The sequence below is a fragment of the Leopardus geoffroyi genome, chromosome A1, assembly GCF_018350155.1.
Source record: "Leopardus geoffroyi isolate Oge1 chromosome A1, O.geoffroyi_Oge1_pat1.0, whole genome shotgun sequence".
Lineage (NCBI taxonomy): Eukaryota > Metazoa > Chordata > Mammalia > Carnivora > Felidae > Leopardus > Leopardus geoffroyi.
This window is the reverse complement of record NC_059326.1, coordinates 137,819,825-137,824,168: the sequence shown is the minus strand read 5'-3', so window position 1 is coordinate 137,824,168 and position 4,344 is coordinate 137,819,825. Positions and strand designations below refer to the sequence as shown.

The 4,344-nt window shown below is 42.6% G+C and overlaps 1 long non-coding RNA gene across 1 annotated transcript; it reads left to right on the top strand.

Annotated features, from left to right (window-relative positions):
- Positions 1-572: 572 nt before the first annotated feature.
- On the top strand, positions 573-3,874 carry LOC123606692. The gene is made up of 3 exons (XR_006716450.1): positions 573-677; positions 1,179-1,280; positions 3,197-3,874. It is a non-coding gene; the product is annotated as an uncharacterized LOC123606692 (long non-coding RNA).
- Positions 3,875-4,344: the final 470 nt, after the last annotated feature.

Below are 4,344 nucleotides of genomic sequence, written 5' to 3'. Positions count from 1 at the left end.
AAGGTAAGCGTTGTTAACATTTATGAGGAAGTAACTCTCTATGCATATAGGTCCTTATAGCTTGATATCCACACAAGTCAAATATACCACATGAGCTTTTCCTCCCTATAACAGGGTCTGCACATCTTTCCACATTCCATGTTAGTACATGTAGGTCAGTCTCACTCTTCTTTTTCCTTCTTTTTTCTTCTTGGTGTTTAACGTGAGCACAGAAAAGTGCACAAATCCTACGTCTGCAGTGCCACAAATTCTCACAAAGTGAACATACCTATGTAGCCAATAGCCAAAGCAAGAAACAGAACATCTCCGGCATTCCAGAAGCCTCTCTTGCCCCTCTCCTAGTCACCACTCCTTCCCAAGATAACCACTGTCCCGACTGCCCGGGATTAGCTATGCCTCCTTTGAACATCACGTAAATAGTATCATACAGTGTGATTCTTCCTTTCAGCTTTCACTCCACATTATGTTTGTGAGATGCATCCATATCATTGTGTTTATTGTTCACCCACCCTCCTGGCTATATGGCATTCTACTGAATGCCTATAACCACATTTTACTTACCCAGCCTCCTTCTGACAGACATTTGGGTAGGTTCCCGTCTGGGACCGTTATGAATAGCGCTGCTGTGAACATTCTTCTGCACGTTTGTGGTGAATATATATACACGTTCCTGTTGGGTATGTACACAGAAGTGGGATTGCTGGGTTGTAGGGTAAATGTATGTTCAACTTTCGTAGATATTGCCAGATGTATTATCATTTTTAATGGGGAGGCCACATGGGATTCCATTGTATTCATGCATCACATTTACTTATTTATGTAACCAGACTCCTACTGGTGGGCATTTACTCCGTTTACAAGTTTTTCTTTTTCTTTTTTTTAAATTTTTTTTCAATATATGAAATTTATTGTCAAATTGGTTTCCATACAACACCCAGTACTCATCCCAAAAGGTGCCCTCCTCAATACCCGTCACCCACCCTCCCCTCCCTCCCACTACAAGTTTTTCTATCACAAACAATAAAGGGACCAAAGCAGCAGAAGGCTGAGAAATAAACTGCTCTCTCCCTGCTTAACCGAGGGCTCAGACCTACCCAAGTTTGTGTAGCTTAGATGATTTTTCACCTGTCATGACATTGTTCATGCGAGAAAGAATAATTAACCTTTGTCATTCTCAGTGCAGTCATTTTAATGATTATGAAGAACAAAACCAAGTCAGGAGTCTGCCTCCAGAATTGGAAACATCACCTCGGTTCCCAGTTCTGTTCATCTGTAAATACGTGAGTATAATGTCCTCTCCCATTTGTACTCTTTACTCTAAGATGCCTCCCCCAACTTGAATCTTTACTATCACCTGTGCCAAACTTTGGTGAGGTGATCATTGAGCTTCATGACCCAAATGACCATCAATGAAATGCAACTCAAGTGATTTTATTTTTTCTAAGAGTTAGTTCATTCACATAGTTCAAGAATTAAAACAGTATGGAAAAGTATGCCATGAGAAGGCTTGCTCCCATCCTGTGCCTAGCTATCCTGTTCCCCACCTCACCCACCTCAATATGTAGCCACATTTATTACCTTGGTCTGTATCTCTCCAGCGTTCACGCAAATCTAAGTAAATTTTTCTTTATTTCATCCTTTTTATGCAAAAGGTAGCATATGATTTACATTGCTCTGCACCTGCCTTTAAAAAATTTTTCTTAAGGTTTATTTATTTTTGAGACAGAGAGGGAGAGAGAGCAGGGGAGGGGCAGAGAGCAAGGGAGACATAGCATCCGCAGCAGGCTTCAGGCTTTGAGCCATCAGCACAGAGCCTGATGCAGGGCTCAAAATCACGAGCTGTCAGATGATGGCCTAAGCCCAAGTTGGGCATTTAACCAACCAAGCCACCCAGGTGCCCCTGCACCTGCCTTTCTGATTTAACTCTATATTCTGGAGCCCCGTCCATAGTAGTACACAAGTTGCAATAGGGATTGACTGTTGTGTTAGTGAACACACAGGACAGCTGCCACATGGCAGAGAACTTGAAGATACTGGAGCACATGCTCACTACTTTTTAGTTCTTCCCTTCATTAATGTTTTCCAGTTTTACACCTGTACACAATCTTACTGGAAGCAACAGAAGCTGTGCCAACCTTCCTCAAAGAAAGGACAAAGGATCACTTTAGCTGTTTCTTCTTACTTTGATCTAGAAAAATGCTTTTTGGGGAGCATTTTCTTACACTGGCTTGAGCTAATTACCCCAAATTGGACTTAAAGAGTTTGTGCCTGCTTTTGGCTCTTTGGATTACAGTCTGGACTCACATCTTCAAACTGCCCCACTTCCCTGAGCTCAAGACCCACATTTTCCACTGTGAGCTGAATGTTGCCACCCGATGTTTCCACCTGAACGCCTTGTCTGTGCCTGACACTCATCCAGGCTCTGCGAATGCAGTGTGGTTGAGTCGAGGAAGATGTTTCTGCTCTCCTGGAATTCACACTAGAGTTGAGGAGACATAGACCACAAACAAATACGCAAACAAGAAAACTTCAGCTAGTGCTGAGAGCCTTGATGAAAAGAAGACACAGAGAAGGGACAAGACTAGATGGCCACTTCAGGTGTGAGGTCAGTTCAAGAGGGCCTTCCTGAAGAGGTGATGTCGAAACTAAGCAAGCCACGGTGGCATTTGGGAGAAGAACATTCCAGAAATAATATTCTTTCATTCATTCAAATAGATGAAGGTGATGTGGTTTGAAAAAAAACTGAAAGTGGTTAGTAAGGCCGGAGCATAACGAGCTTGTAGGAGAGTAAAATTCGCCATCTTTCCTTCCAGCTGAACTTGACCCCTCCATTTCTCTGACCTTTCAGTGATGCTATGGGTGTCCTGGAAGTCCTGTCAGGAACCCTTATAGGCCCTCATCCAGCAAATCACAAAGCCTCGACACCAGTCCTTTCTCATTTCCCCTGTCACCACCATATGCCAGCTGTTACTCCCTCATACTCCTGTAAGGCTATGCTGAATTTTAAAAAGAAATAAACCATCAAAGTGACTGGAGAGAATGACTTTTTGACAGTAATTAGGCCTAAAAGTCTTGGTTTTGTTTTCATTGCTTTTACATGGTTATGACATAGGGCAAAAAAAAAAAAAAAAAAAAAAAAAATCCAAATAATTTCAAATAATCATTTTGGGACTTTGTGTGTTTTGTTTGGTGGCAGACTGTTTTCACGGAGGAAGGATTGAAGGAAAGGAACAGACGGAGTGGGAAGCCCCCCGGCCCTCCCAAGCTGAAAAGGACAAATTTGGCATCACGCTGGGAACCTAGGTTTGCGACACATTTCTCTTTCTAGTATTCTGCAGCAAGTGGATTTAAGTCAAGCAAATTAGAGTGGGTTTTTTTTTTTTTTACATTGTTTTTCTCATGCTGTTAGCAATTCTTTACACTTGATGGGCACTTGGTGGAGGTTTGCAGGTGAGATTTCACTTGTTCGTTCAGTAAATATTTTATTGAGCACCCTACTGTGGGTGAGCCAGGCACTGCTCCAACAGTTGCTGATACACCAGTCAACAGAACTGGCAAAAGTCCCTGTTCCCAGGAGCTCCCTTTATAGTGGAGCCTACATGTTTTAGAATCGTTGGGTGTGGTTCCAGCTCACCGCCTTCATAAGGGGATGATCCCAGGAAAGTATTTTCTTGACCTCAGTTTTCTTATATCTGTCAAAGTCTGGATTAAGGCCTTTGGAGACCACTGATCTGACCCCAGACTCAGCCCTTATCAGCCACATGTCCTTGCTACTCTGTTTGTGTGTTGGTTTTCTCACCTGAAAAATCGACATGAAATTACTATGCCTCATTAGAGGTATTACGAGTATTAAATAAATTGCATACATATAGTACTGTCTGGTATACACTGAGTGCTTTATAAATGGCCACTATTATTATTACGTGCTCTCTGGACCTAATAGATATATACAAAGTATGGTTTCTGCCCCACTGGGGTTCAATATCTACTCAGGAGGCCAGAGTAAAATGCAAGATGTAATCACTACCAGTACCCAAGAGGATATAATTAAGTGATTCAGTAAATTGTAGGGTGTTAACTATAAATGCCATAGGAATTCAGAGGAGGAAAAGATAGATTTGGGCTGGTGGAGGCTTGGATTGGTGCCTGGTTTTGCAAGAGAGGCATAAGGGAGGATTCACAGGGTCCCAAGCCCCCAGGCCCAAGGATGAGGCAAGAGAGACTGAGGAGTTGGCTGGATGGAAAGGTAGAGTCCAGTCATAATGGGTGTGGAAAGGCAGGCAATGGAATTTAGACTTGGTATGTCAAGAAAGAATGAGGAACAGCCTTAGAAATCCCACTCAG